At 35.7% G+C, this 16,043-nt stretch overlaps 1 protein-coding gene across 9 annotated transcripts in view; it reads right to left on the reverse strand.

Moving 5' to 3' along the window:
- LOC116165673 (3-hydroxy-3-methylglutaryl-coenzyme A reductase-like) overlaps positions 1-16,043 on the reverse strand; it is a 47,993-nt gene that overhangs the window by 15,223 nt on the left and 16,727 nt on the right. The window contains exon 1 of one of the 9 annotated variants that reach the window (XM_031480316.1): positions 10,214-10,363. The exons of 6 other annotated variants lie outside the window; for them this stretch is intronic. The gene's annotated coding sequence lies outside the window, so the exon portion shown is untranslated. Of the gene's footprint in view, positions 1-4,113; positions 4,133-4,828; positions 4,856-10,213; positions 10,364-16,043 lie in introns of those variants that run through there. 2 more of the 9 variants (XM_031480313.1, XM_031480314.1) reach the window with 2 other exon arrangements.

A 16,043-nucleotide genomic window follows, 5' to 3' on the forward strand; every position in this document is an offset into this window, starting at 1 on the left:
AGTTCCGTCCGTCCGTTTTTGGACGACACTCAGGCTACCTAGAAAAATGGGTTTTTTTCTTGCTAACTTTGTTATACGTTCAAAAGAATTTTAAACAAGCTCTGGGGCACAACTTTGGTGTTTTACCCTTTAAAAGTGTAAAGAAATCAATTGGAGAAAAAATTCAAAAAAAGAAAAAAATGTGCACTCCCACCAAGTTTTTAGAAAAAAAGATTAAACACGTAAATCGGAGGTGTACTCAAAAAAATTTATTCTTTTCCGCCCAATTTTTAGCTTTCCAGCTTGAGCTAGATGGCAAATGCGATCACCATTTCTTGGACATGTTAATTTCATCAAATGTTGACGTTTTGGGTTATTTTAAGCAACTTTTAAAGAGTAAAATGTTTTCCGTCTGTAAATGTTCAACACAACTTTCTGTTTGAAATCTCCAACAATCCATCGTTTATAATATTTCTCCCTGCAATTACACCACGTAGAAGAAAAAGACCACCCTTTGCAGATTGACTAAAATTTTCCAAATTTCCAACCAGCCCGAACTGAAGATGTTTTTCACAGTGTAAAATAACTGATTTTTTAGATAGAACACCTTGTATATTTTCGATTCTTAAACGCCAATAGATTTCTACGAGTGCAAAGACGAGCACTATTGAATGTGAGAACACTGTGCCGAGTTCAAAAATTCCCTTACTGAAAATCGTATGCGATTCGTCCTATCTCGTTATTATCACGGCCTAATACTGTATAAACATGTAATTAATTAGTGGGTAGGTGCTTTTCTGAAGAATATTGAAAAACCATTGAATAATAGTGTTTTTATTCAATGGAAAAACCTAATAACTACGGGGTTTAGACACAGGACATTGCAAGAGAACGCAAAAGTTCGAAAAACAAGGTCGCTACGATTCGTCAAAGTAAGCCTTGCTCATGGGGAATTATTCGGGAAAAAGTAAATAAATTGGCAACATCGGCAAATGATATTGAAACAACTAAAAATATACAGGGTGTTCTATTTAAAAAAAATCAGTTACTTATTTATACCATAAAAATGGGACACCCTCTTCCGATACACCGTTTTCGAGATATTCGCTCTTAAAGTTTTAATATCACCGATGGATATATTTCCATTTCCAGACGGCCCAATCGCTATTTGTGAGTACCTCCTCTGACACTCCGCTCTTAAGATATGAGGAATTATAACCGATCATTTACTTGATGAAAATAAATTATTATTATCACGATAAGGGATCGAGAAGGAAGATTGTGGTTGGTAGAAATGAAATGAATTCCTTCCGTTGAAACCTTTTATTAGATTATCATGAAGGATAACCCCCTCCCCCTCCATTTTGATAGAAGGGAAGGAAGAAAGGCGGTAGTTCGTAGAAAACAGCTCCTTTCGTTGAAACATCTAATTAGAATACCAAGAAAGGTAAAATTCCCCCAGTGAAGGATCTTGCGGAGGAAAGTTATGGTTTGTAGAAACCAATTCCATTCGATACCTTTCGTGTGTTGACCCCCTCCCCCCCACCCCTCTTCATTGGCACCACTAGGGGCATGCGTATGCAAAGTCGGAGGCAAAATGGTGAACATTTTACTTTCAGAAACAGCATCTCGGGAAATAATTCATGAAGAAAGGGGGGAGATCTCCTTAAGACAAGTCGTTTTTGTAATTTTTTTAAAATTTCTTGTACTGCCAATTATGAAATAAAAACCAGTTCCTACGTGTTCTGAGTGCTGAGATCTAGAAATAAAATAATAAAGTTGTTACATTTGAATCGATACCGACCGAGACTAAACATGAGGGGGGGGGGGATAAAGTTTCCCCAAGCGCTTTTGGAATCTCAATGACATTTATCAACATATATTTTCAAAATCCAAAATTGTACAGATAATGTACAGTGTGTCCTATTTTGGCTGAGAAAAAAATAAAAACTGTTTTTTTAGACGTATAATCCAGTGGCGTAGTAAAAAAATTTTTTGGACCACAGTTTGGTATTTTGTAAATGCAACACCCTGTATCCGCCCGAGGCCTTAACTACTCCTACATTTTTCAAGATATTTATTGTTTTTTTTTTTGGATTCGATCGCTTATAGCTCTGGCACCTCAACCAAGAAAAATCTTGACGATTAATGCGTGCATGCGCAATGTCATCTTTCTTATTTATGGAGATATCTTTTTGACATTTTAACCACAGATGCTTCTAGTAAAGACACGCATATTGTATATTGTAACAATGTGCGCATACGCAATTTGCGAAATGTCAACTTTCTTATTTAAGGAGATAAGTTTTTTTTTAATTTTAACCAAGATTCGAAAAAGATTGCAGATAATTCTGAAAATTCTATGTAGAAAAAAAATTATAAAAAAAGTCAGACTATTTTAAGGGTTCTAAGAAAATTGCAAGATGATAAAAAAATGTTTGGGAGATTCTAAGAAAATTTAAAAAAATTTTTGAAAGATTCTACAAAAATTCTAAAAAGAGTCTAAGACAATTCCAAGATAATAGTAAAGTTTTCAGAAGATTCTATCTATGAAAATCCTGAGGATTATTAAAAGCTTAGACTTGGAGTTTAACAAAACCTAAAAAGTGCTAAAAAAGGATTCTAAGAACGTTTCAAGAGTGTTTTTAAAAGATTCCAAGACGATCATAACGTCCTAAGAAGATTGTAGGGAAACTAGAGGAATCTAGGGAGACTCAGAAAACTCAAAGGAGACCCTTATCTGCTTATTTCCAGAAAGATTCTAAACATTCCCATAGTTTCAAAAATATTTTAACATGGGGTTCTAAGATAACAAGAAAATTTTAAAGAGATCCTAAGATGGTCATACGAAAATTCCATGGAATAAAGTATAGCGTCACCAAAACATCCAATAATTCAATTACTTACGAGGAACGGCAAGGCAAAATTAGACGTAAAAAAAATTCGAAAGGAACTAAAATAAGCTCATAAATTCTGAAAAATTTAGAAAATTTTAAAATCCTTGCTGGAAATGTTTTCCAAAATATATATTCCTAACCTTGTGACAATCGCATATGTCACCTCGACCGAATTGGAATTCCGATAAATACAACGCTTTTAACTAACATTTGAGTGACTGCATGTACTCTCAGAAAATTACCGAACATGTGTAAAAAAAATCTTAATGATGATGATTTCGAAGAACTAATATGGCACTAATTTAGGTTAATAAATTAAATAATGGCTGGAAAAAACAAATGGGAAAACCAAATTTCTCTTGCATCCGGCTTAAAGATGCGTCTATTGTATATATCACTTTCATTTGGGCAGCCACGTGTGAATATTATTCACGATTAATGCGAGCGAATTTTATTAAAAACCATTAACGTGTAGAGCAGAAAAATTAATTCAATTAACGCAAAATCTGCATTATACGAGGAACCTCCAGCTCTCCCCATTCTTTGACGAATTTATTATTTTATATCCTTGAAGTGTATTGAGGCTAATTAACTTAATACCACAATATAAAAGTAATCTGCAGGTCATACAATGAATAGATAGCACGGTAGCATTAGTGATAATGACGTCTTGGGAAAAACGATAACCTAAAACAATGCCAATACATGGATTAAAGTAATTTAATGCGACCAAGATTGTAATAGGTTTTTTTTGGTCAAATTACGCAAAAATTAAGAGAATTAATCATTGGTGCAAAATTTAACAAAAATCGAAAAAATGAGGAGAAACGAACAGAAATACGAAAAAATCCAAAAATTTACTTTGTGGGGAGCACTTGAGTTCTTGCTTTTTCTCAACAGTGTTAGTTCATAAGCTATAGCAGGTTTTGACTATATGGCTTATGGTGCTTAGTTTACACAATGCCAAACGCATTTCTAAAATATGGAGAGGGGAGCCTCCATGAAAATTTCTTCGAAGACGTGACCAAATTGGCTCCCTCATTACTCGGAGCTAATTTTTGTAGTACACGAGTTTTTAAGTCAGCATTCTACTTTTACAGAAGCCGAACATAGTTCCACGTGATAGGGTGCGATATGTCATGGATAAGAGGTCATAGACAGAATCAAAGCAAACATTTTTGTTTTTGAAAATTCCGTCCCCAAACTTTCAAAATTTGAACTTTTTCTCAATACATACCAAGATGAGCCTTTCGTTAGATTTGTTCAAAATCCCACAAAAGTTTGCGAAAATCTGCAGTTCTTGGTGGGGCAATGAAAATTGCTAAAAAGTCAAAAAAATAGCAAAAAAAACATAAGTATGTACTTACGTAATGTAAATATGTTGCACACAATGGCAGATGTGTGCCTATTTTTTATTTAACCGTTTCAGCGATTTTATTGAATGAGACAACAATAATTACTCTCCTAACAACTTGCATAATAAATCTGACAAGTGGAAAGGGAATTAAATCCAGACTACAGCTTAGTAACGAGTTTTTTTAATAGTTACAAAAATTAAGGAGAAATAAAAGGATTTCCAATGTAAATTTTATTATCGCGTATCAACTTTATCTCAGGTCGCCTAATCCTTCTAAACCTACAACCATATTTGTTTAGGTGAGGTAACGGAACCTTCCTGTTTTACACATTCTCGATTGTGAAGATTAACATTACAAAATGTGATGAGGGTAAGTATGATACACACCTACTTGCAGGGTTCCATCAGAACAGGAATCAAGTCCAAGTAATCGAGTTGGTTAAAATCAAGAATAAGAGTAGATGACGACTGGTGGACTATTCCAACCAAGCCTATGCCCTACCTGCTACCAAATCAAGAGCTACTGCAGCCTCCGATGTGTTCGTGGAACAAGTTTGGTGTTCCATTATAATTTAGTCCACGAGCGTCTACTTACATCTTCAGGTTATGCGACTTGGATTGGTACTTGCACTACATGAGAAAGCACGGGCAATGACTACGTGGAAAACCTTCGCCTTATCCTAGATGCCACTTGTCAGAAAGTTATCGATATCAATGCGTCAATTTATTTGACTATCGATGGGAAAGATAAAGTTTATCACAAAATTTACAAGACAGTAGAAATATAGTGCGTATCAGTCAAATGGAATAAATTTGGAAATGAAGGCGTGTCAAAAAACGCTCGGACTCTTCGAGTGGTATTTTTAGTTGGTCAATTTTCAATCATGTAAAATTGGACAATACTAACTTTGTTCTTTAAACACTCTGTATATAATTTGTGGATTTCTTAAAACATTGTACCCTTATTTCATGCAACCTATTTCGGAAATACTAAATATTTTCCGCCTTGAAGGTTACCTACTTTCATGATCACCCGGTATCTGAAGGCGCTTCGTTACAAAGTATTTGTGTTGGTTCTAGAAGTTGAGCATAGAGGTAATTAATGTAATTTTTAGAGTTCTGTTCTACCACCGTTAGCGTAAACAAAAGGTGTAATTAATTCGTCGTTTGCAACCGTTCCCGTCAAGAAATTTCAATTATCTTTGTTGCGGTCGAAAGTGTATATAAGGTAAACGCTTAATTTCGAGCGGATCTTTTGCCTTTTGCATGTTTGCCAGTCACTTTAGCTTAATCTTTATCACCGTTTCGAGGAAGGGGGGGGTACAGCTTCTGTTTTCAGATCCTTCGCCAGAAGCCGAGATCGCCGCTGCCCACAAGGTGTCTGGAGACCGTTTCGCAGCCGTTCCGAAACTTTGCCCAGGGACAAGTCCGCATCCCTTGATGGCGCTCGAGCCCGTCTCGTTCTGTCAACCTCCGCTTGTGTTGGAAGTGAACTAATTACACCGTTTAATTTTAAAAGCTCACCAATTTCGTGCGAACTACCGAAGTTGGTCGCACGGTTAGGATTAACCCGGCTTACGACGTTAAAAGGATGCTTCCGATCGATTCAAACAACCCCGTATGAAGAGCCCGTAGAATCTCCCAGTATTCACGGACGACAATGACAATTGTTTGAGTCAGGTCGATCGACCAGTGCACAAACCGCAGGTTCGTTATCGATAGTACAGGCAAGTTTTTAATCTCTTTAGGTATTAATTTCGACAGGAAAATACCCAAACGCATTGCCTTATGCCTATTAAGTGAATTTTAGGCATGTTCGATAGAGAGACAAATTGTCTCAATAATGTTACTTATGTATAGGGTTTCTCAGCGTATTTCGACTTCCTGTAGATTCTCACCACCATTGACATGACCAATATATTTCAAATTTGAGTAAAATATCTCAAACACTGCAGGAGATATAACGAAAAAACTTTAAACATCTTGAAATTTTAACACCCTGTAGACCGGTAACGAAGCGTTTGCGGATCTATGTTTAAATGAACTTTTAGTCATTAAGTCAAAGTTTATATATAGGAACACCCTGTATAAAGGTTAGTCTACTTGGTTTCGCCATTTTTTCATCGTCATTTCATAAGGACACACTTTACCTAGTAGAATTTGGTATGTGACGATGTCAGATAAATGTACGAAAGGGAATCGAATTGATGTTTATAAGCGTAACTGACAAAAGTGGCAACACTGCATGAAAAAAAGATCCGAGAATCAAATATTACCAGCGTTCAAGTTAGGTCAAGAGGAAGTAAAACGAGTTGCTGTGAAAGTGAGAAATCGATAATAGGAATGAGGTACAAATAAGGGACAAACAAGGGGGCCCAAACAAGATTTCATACTTCTTTGGATCGAACACTTTTTTTATATTACATTTTTTTGGGGAATAAGGCTAGCAAAAACCAGTCAGCACTACGACTGGTTTTTGCTAGCTTCACATGATCTAATTTCGCCCACCTGAATACACGAATCTTGGGGTCCAGAACTTAGCAAATCAAATTCTAATGCAAACAAAAACCTGGAGACATCTAAAATTTTTAAAGAGAGTAGGAAGCATGGCCTAATAAAAGTATATTAGGTCATGGTAGGAAGGTTCCAGGATGAGAATAAATAGAAAAAAGTGGTGAAACATGGTGGAAGATTCTTAAAATCTATCAAATCGCTATTTTGTGCTGGGATAACTCGACGAGAAGGGGTACCTGCATGGTCACCTTTTGGTCCACGCCTTTTTAGATCGCTCAAGGAATTCCTGATTTCGTATTGCTTAATTCACTATTACCAAACATTATACAAATGAAAATAAACATACTTCTTATCGTGTTTGTGCCATGTCAAACTACTTGATTAGATAGCAGAGACGGATCGACTCACAAAAATACTAACTACGCTTCCACGTCCATACCGACTTTTTTCATTGGGTCATTCTGAGGAGTGTTTCACTTCACCAATACATGTACAAATGCGCCACAGTACCAACAATGAGGGGGAGCGAATTAGTCAACACGCAGTGGTAAACACTTATGATAAATGAAATCTAGAAAGAAATATTGTTTTACAACAAAAAAAGTGAAAAGAGATTGTTTATTACAAAATTTTTTTTTATAATGATTGTTGAATAATCTATCGTTTTCAGAACTATATGTGATTAAGTAAAAAAATTACCAGACCGAACTTCATTTTTTTAATGGAATAGCATATAAAATTCTCTTTTCAAAAATTCCAAAAGATTTAAACCAAATTCAAAAAAATTGACAAAAAATGCAAAACTGTCTTGAATCACTTGAATCTTTTTTTGCATTTTTAAAACTCTTTTTAAATATTTTTTAATCTTTGAATTGTTTTGAATCACTTGAATCTTTGTTAGTTATCATCCATGTGTCGAAAAAATTTAACATGCCATTTCTTCAGATAAAAATATACAGGACGTGCCATTATAAAAATATGAGGTTAAATCCGATAACTCTTTTATCTGACCACGTATACTTATTCTAAAAACGGTATATTAGTCAACAAGAAACTTGCATAAAACATTTTTATGTAGCTCTTTTAACTAAGAAAATACACTAATTCCGAAATTGACAATTTTTTGGATTTTCCCCGTGTCTCTTAAGCGAGTGAATATTTTCAAATATGGATTTTACCATTTTCCTTTAACCCAAAAAAAAGCAGATTACTTTTTTCACTGTCTCTGTACATGGTGCCAAAATTAAGTACGTAAAAAAAATTAGGTGGTAAAAAGCGAACCACATCTTTTCTGTAATTTGACCATCGTCTTATGTTCTATGGTTTCAGAGATCCTCAAGGCCCTTTTGACATCTCCATTAGTTATGAACCGAATTTCACGAAATTTTGTATGTAGACGTCTCCGAGTAAAATTAATGCCGAATCAAAAAATTTGCTTTGAGCGTGCGCAATACGATTTTTTTAAATTGATTTATTTGATTATTGAATTATTTCCCGAGATGCTGTTTTTGAAAGTAAAACAACATGCGACAACCAATTAAGTCTTAGATTTGACATGAGCATGCCTTTCGTGGTGTAAAGTAAAACTTTTGAGAATGGGAGACGGGTGAACACATGTTCTACCCTTCCTGGTATTCCAACGAAAGGTCTCATCGAAATGCATTTGTTTGTACAAACTAAAACTTTCTTGCGGTGGGGGTGGGGAGTGGGGGTTAATGATAGGTATCTTTCAAAGTATCCTCAACAAAAAGAACTGATCCCTACCAACTACCGCTCTTCTTTCTGACCCCTTATTGAAAGAGGGAGTTTAAGAGGGGAGGAGGGGGGAATGGTTTTATACGTCATGAATCATGATACTGTAATGAAAGGTCTTAATTAAGCAATCAATTTCTAGCAACTATAGTCCCTCTCCTCGACCCCTTATCGTGATCGGATATAATTCCTGATGTCTCAAGAACAGATTGTCGGAGGAGGGTACTCACAAAGGGCGATGAGGACGTCTGGAACAAATCTATTGGTGATGTAAAAACTTTAAGAGCGAATATCTCTAAAACGGTTTGTCGGAAGAAAGTACCCTCAAATGAAAAATAGATCGTCTGGACGAGACGCATCTATTGGTGAAATCGAAGCAAATATCTTGAAAATGAAGTGTCGGAAGAGGGTCCTCACAAAGGGCAAGTGAAAAGTCAGGACGAAACATAGCTATTGGCGATGTTAAACCTTTTAGTGCAAATGTCAGCAAAACAGAGTGTCGGCGAAGGGTACTCTCAAAGGGCGGAAAAAACGGATTCTCACGAAAATACACGAGATTCAAAAATGCCAAAGCATCACGATTTTAAAAATTCCTATACTGCAAGTTTTTAAGCTAGTCGGTCGGCTTACAGATTGCCTAGTTGGATTTGTATACTATAGATTTGATATTCGTGAAGACACTAATATTAATATTCCGAGATTTCGAGGATTCATGGTTCCAAAATCTCAAAATTCCAAGATAAATAACTGTTAGCCTCTACAATGCTAAGGTATTCCAAGATGCCATGTTCCCGAGAGTCCAAATTTCTGAGATTTCAAGGCTTGAAAATTTCAGAATGCTATTATGCCCAGAATTTTTGCACCGAGCTATTATTTCTAACAAATAACTAGGTGGTAGCTTCACGTGAGCGCAAATAATACATAAATAAGCAGTGAGAAATTCAAAAGAGTGTCTTACAAAGGTGTAAACGGTGTTTTATATTTTGAAAACCACTGCATAAATTAGTCAAAATAGCATGAGGTTTAATCTTGATTATTATGTAAATATACATTCAACGTTTTTTCGCGTGGAGAAAACAAATTTTGCATAACTGAATGTCAAGTTGGCTTTAATTTATAAACATTTTGGATTGTGAGACTTTATCAGCTCCCTGGATGTTCCATTGCAAAAAGCCCCAAAGTGTCTCTGGTTAATAATCATACATTGAACTTCGAAAAAAGTTTAACTACAATTGGTAATGCAGTCGTGACTGGTAACAAGCTCTACTTATAGCTCAGTTTTGAGGATTGAGTAACACACACAGGCTACGACTGGACAATTGGTGGCAACTTCTCGAATGTAGTTTTAAAAAAAAGTTTGTGGTTTGTGACACTGAAATTTAAAAAAAAAGTGTACTTGCAATAAAAAAATATTTGTGGTTTAATCTTTTATGTATCTGCCTAAATCTACAAATACTAGGCTACGCCGCCTCACCTCGCACACTTGGCGAACTATATAATCACGTAGCAAATTAAATAAACATTAAGACCTTACACATACCTACCAATTATTTAAAAAAAAATTAGAAAAATCGGTCGACCGGAGTAGTACGGCCTCAAACAAAGCGATACGAGATTGTTAATTATTGACACAACTCATTCGAAAGGTTTTGAGGATGGAGTAACGTAGAATAAAAAATCCAAACCAAAAATAATAAAAAAATGTAAGCCTTACCGATCACTCCCAATCATCGACACCACTCAACTGAAAGTGGACAATTGGCACGTTGTATCTCAGTGAAGCAAATATATTTTATTCAATGACTTCTTTTTAACAATTAACAAAATGTGTACTTGCAATAGACACTCGCGAAATCAAAAAATAATCTACGCCTTACCGAACACCTGACAGAAGTCAACTAAAAGGTAACTGCTAACCAGTCCTACTTATAGCTCGGTTTTGAGGATTGAGTAACACAGACTATGACTGGGAAATCCTGTCGGTCACTTCCATTCACTGGTGTGAGGCATAACTCAAATTGATAATGGGCCCTACTCAGGTATAACAGGGTTTTAAGGCTTGAGAACCGAACCGTCAATTTCGCAAATGATCGAGTACCAACCAAAGGCACATGACATTTATTTACAAACATAACACAAACAGTTAATGTAAACATTGAATAATGAATGTTATTTTTAAATGTGTCTACTAAGTTTTATGTAACAGAATACAAATATTAGTTATGTGAAAATGTGTAAGTTACACAATGGGCATGACAAAATATAAGAGACAATTCTTCATCCATTCTCACTATAACTAAACAAATATTTTCCAAATTGTCCCAAAATATCATAATTTATGCTTAAATATTGAAATTTTCCCGTTAATTTTTTCGCATGTTATTTATAACATAACAATATAAAGAGTGTGCTTATTTTTTTCGTCAACAGGTACTCCGCTCCCAAACTCCCGTTACCTGGTTCGTGCAAAAGATAATCATCCACTTGAACGCAGCCAATTCTTCTTTTGGTTTTGAGATTTTGGGTTTGGTTCACGTTCCAGATTAAATAGAACACCTTATATGTTATTTCATTTTTGAAGTGACTACTTATCGCGCGGTATATGCACTATATGGTTTGGACGGGAGTAAAATCATCTCATGCTGTGGTCGTCGCGCGTAACGCTCGGCAATCAAAGGCGAGCTCGACTTAAAATTTGAAAAGCGAAAAATATGTCATTAAAATCGTCGATGTGTATTTGCCTGATAGCTTCGAAGTGAATCAAATGAGTTTAAAATTATTGTTAATTATACTATTATACGAAGATAAAGATAGTGTTATAGGTCAGTGGCAAGGCTCGTTGCCTTTCGGTGGCGATGTCGCGGGTTCGAACCCAACCGCGCGCATTTTTTTTTTCTATAATACATCGCGGAAAAAAATGGAGCGATTGAATATGAGAGAGCTGCCGAATTTTTAGATTCTACGCAAAATTCTATATAAGTTTCATGGTCAATGTCTTATACCTACCTAGCCGTTTTGGGCATATGTAAAATTTGAAAAGTGACGTTTCAGTCCAAATCATAATTGCCAATTTTAACATTACAAATCGTTAAAACTAACTGTGACTTACTAAGTATAAAGAAGTACGCGTTTGATTTTCACGGAGTAAAGTCGATCGGTCACACGATAAGTGCCAGACCGCAGAGCCTGATTAGTGCTGTACCAATCAACATGTCTAAGAACTTGTTATTAATCCAAGTTCAAATAAAAATTCCACAACTCCCTATAATGCAAAGTAATTCGGCATCACAGCGGATAACAAACGTTTCTGCACATGCTATTGAATAACAATAGCCGGACATTCATAGAACCTCAACCTCAGATGCACTGGTATAGGTACCTATTCCAAATTGTACCTCAAATTTACAATTTACAATGACAACAATCGTTTTTCGAATATCCTCAAAACTATCAACAGTAAATTCCAACTACACATTCAAGAATACTCAGATGCGAACCAATGAGAGAAGGAGCCACTACTATCCCTATCACTCACTCCCGACTGTAATCTAGAAACTGCATCCATCGTTAGTGGGGGATTTTAAACCAAATGAATTTTAGGAATATAGAACACGGAAAAACAAAAGAAAAAAAGTTGGAACATCTGCTACTAAACCAAATACTCTTGCAAATTTAACAGATCTCACAGCACCAACTTCGTCCTAAAATAAAACAAGTTAGAAAGTCCTTATGCAAACACAAATGACGAGAGCGTATTTTCCTCCTAATAGTTAATGCTGTCCCATTCTCTACATGAAACGCTTTTAAATGCTTTCTTAAATAGCATTGCGCATTGTCTACATTAGAAATTTTATTGAATACCTTCATACATTAAACATACCAGCATGTGTTAACAGTAATTTTGAAAGCGGTATTAGTTTTAGTTTCATTCAAGGTGCCTACATATGATATTTCGTTTAACTGCTTTCATAAATAAGGAAGTTGCCATTGCGCATGCGCAAAACCAAATTTTAAAACTGGTCTGAGATTTGGTTGTATTCCAAGTGCCTATGTATTAAATTTCATTTAAATGTTTCAGTAAATAAGGAAGTTGCCATTGCGCATGCCCAAAACTAAATATTGCAACTGGTGTTAGATTTGTCTTTATTCCAAATGCCTATGTATAAAATTTCATTTAAATCCCTCCATAAATAAGAAAGTTGCATTGCGCATGCGCAAAACAACATTTTGAAAACGTCGTTCATTTTAGAAGGAGTACGTGTGACGGACAGATGGACGGTCGGACGGGCGTCAAAGTGCAGCCAATAGCGATTTTTCACTTTGAGGAAAATACGCGAACAAACGAGGGAAAGGTACCTCATCTCCCACCTATATTTATATCCGGCACACCTTCATACTACCCGCGGATACAGCTTTCAGAATAGTACAAAACTCGCAATTTTTAAGTAGTCTAGTGGTTCTATTCGGACCACAGCCCGATAGTACCAACTATAAGCACCTAATTAATAAACGGAACCAAACCACCAACCCTGACCAATCGCAAAACAATTGGGACTGCTTTAAAGAAATATAGAAGAACAACTATAGATGCTCCCACTAAAATTAACATGTGAGAATCAAAATGTAGTGGAAGAATTAACAGTCAACACAAATGGCAGATGTGCAGATAAAGCGAATGTTCGTAACACCAATCGCTCTTTGTGAGTAACATCTTCAGACACTCCGTTCTCGGCATAGATATTCGCATTTAAAGTTTTGACCTTACCAGCCCTAGAGTACTCTTCTCCGACATTCCATTCTCGAGATTCGCACAGCTAGTTTTGACATCACCATTTCTTCCATACGTAACGGGTCAAGGAGGAGGACTATGGTTGGTAGAAATTAATTCCTTTCGTTGAGACCTTTCATTAGCGTACCATTAAGGGTAAATCAAATTCCGCCCCCCCCCTATTTTGATAAAGAATAAGAAAGAAAGGAGGAGTTTGTAGAAAACAGTAGTGCCTTTTGTCGAAACCTTTAATTAAATATCATGAAAGATACAACCAACTTCCTCCCTCCCCCCCCCACTGATGAAGGGCAGAACGTGTGTGCCCCCCCCCCCCACCAGTTTCAGTTTTACTTGACACCACTAAAGGCATGTGTATGCAAAATCTGAGGTTGTCCCGTGTAAAAGTTATGAACTTTTTAACGTTTCAAGAAGAAATAATTGAGGAGGGGGGAGGGAGCTATCAATAATGCCTTCAAAGATAAGTAATACTGTTCTCCAGTCCTTCTTGATGTCAAAAAGGCCTTTGATAGGATCTGGCATAGGGGTCTAACGTTTGATCGCTTTGGCACATTTCGAAAACCGTAAGTTGTTATTTCGAAAACTGTAAGTTTTTGGAACAAACTACTATATATAAAGTTGCCCATGTTTTTTGTGCTTAACAAAATAGTTACAAATCTAGGAGGCTTCCATTACAAAATACTTAGATGACGGTTTTTGAACCCCCTGTATTTATTGATAATCAAAATATCAACACAGAATGGCGAAACCTCTTGTAAAAATAAAACCACGCCCGATTAAATAACAGCGCTCCCTCCCGTAAGTAAATTGAATGAAGTATATGAAAATATTTCAATTTATTAAGTCAATCTGGGGGGTTATTTCTGAAATAAGCACAAAGTTAGTTCGTCTCATTTGAATTTGTATTTCCGTATTCCGTATTGAATTTTGTTGGTGCGTAATTTTTCGTTTTAATTTGATTGCTTTTGAAAATTGTTCATTTTAAATAACGTGTTAGAAGTAAGGGTACATCTGCTCAAGATAGCGTACTATATAAAAGGTTTGTTGTCAATTGTAAATGCTTAATTTAATTAACAGGTGGATGTCATATCGCCTTTTCTGTGTAGTTAAAAGAGATGAATTTTTATTTAACCGTTTGCGATAAGAATTTTTATTATCAAGCAAAAGAGATTTCATAGGGTGGCATCGTGGCAATAACGAAGGGCAGGTCTTTCGAAAAATTGCACGTTACATCTTGGAGAAGTGAAGGCGTTCGGCGTATTCCGTCGTGATTGGCGATTTATTTGAAAATTCTTCAAGGAGTTTATTTTATGGTGGAAGTGGTGTTTCTTTAAATACCGGAGACAAGAAAATGACACGGCTAGTTTCGCCACGGTTAAAGAGCTAAATTGGTTCAATTGTACCTTTTTAAAAATTAGAGGGTACGTGTTAAAGTTAAAGTTTCTACCGTCGGAACAACCATCCAAAATTTCACTTCTTAATTTTGTATTATAAAGCAAAGTGAAGAAACTGTCAGCATCTGTGTGTGACTTAAGTGCGTCTAGTATCACAAACCTTTTACCACCAGGTTATTTGGATGGATTATTAAGAAAAAAAAACTCATTTTCAGATTTCTTCATTTAATTGTCGACCGCCTGCGTGCGGGGTAATAAACAACTTTTGTAAGCTTTTAGGAATTGTGTTTTTAATTTTCCTGTCATATGTATTTCGCAAGAAATTTGTTTCATTGTCAAATCAACTAATTGTGTGTTTATTCGAATAAATTGTGCCACCTGGATAATTTTCAAGTGATATTTTTCTTTTCGTGTCTAAGAATTATGTCAGGTGTTTGTGTAGCTTAGTTTTTTCGAAAGTTGAACGAGGCTACTGAGTCTCCCAAATTATTAATTTAAAGTCAACCTTGAGATTTTTCATTATGATGGGAGCCGTGCTTAACGGTTGTTTTGTTTTGAGCTAGCTGGACAGGTGTTTGGTGGGTGACTTAATAACCGTATGTCATTGTACACAGCAATGTCTAGGGTGTTCCATTTAGAATAAACAAGTTGGCATCAGCTTCCGGTATAAATACTTTGGGGTCTCCACTCCAAGATATACTCCTACGTTACCATTACCATGTCAACTATGAGGCTCCAAAAATTAAGAAAACTCTAAGGCTTAAAGGTTAATTGAATAACCGAATACATATGATGAACACGTTTGACGTTGACCATTTAGACATTGAATAGTTTGGCATGTCACACGCCCAACAAGTTGTTATGTAACAGATCCAAATATGAACTATATTTGCGTAAGAAATGATTAACAATAGCAACAATTTACATAACTAAGCGCAAAATATTGTAAACATTTTGGACATTGAACACATTCAGTTTATAAAACTTTGTAATTTCCTACACGCGTTAATGTTTTCGCGTGACATACCTACATGCTCTTAATAATGTTGTTTTTTCTATTTAAAATATGTTTTTTTTAATTGTAAGTATTTCACAACACGTAGGACTTACTTCCCCAAAATAGCGTGTGTCAAAACACATTTAGACCCAACTTTGCGTTCTTCCACATAGAAGAATATGGAAAGTGGTTGGTACCAAAAATTTTTCAATGTAAAAATCATTAAATCAAAAGGATCGATTCATACATTCGATCCTTGATGTTTTGCCACATCAACAAATCGATATTAGAAAGACATGGATAACGATATATCTCCCACCCTTAATGCATGGGATTAAAAACAAGGTATGTACGAAAACAAGATACA

The sequence above is a fragment of the Photinus pyralis genome, unplaced genomic scaffold (assembly GCF_008802855.1).
Source record: "Photinus pyralis isolate 1611_PpyrPB1 unplaced genomic scaffold, Ppyr1.3 Ppyr1.4_LG3a, whole genome shotgun sequence".
In the NCBI taxonomy this organism is placed as follows: domain Eukaryota; kingdom Metazoa; phylum Arthropoda; class Insecta; order Coleoptera; family Lampyridae; genus Photinus; species Photinus pyralis.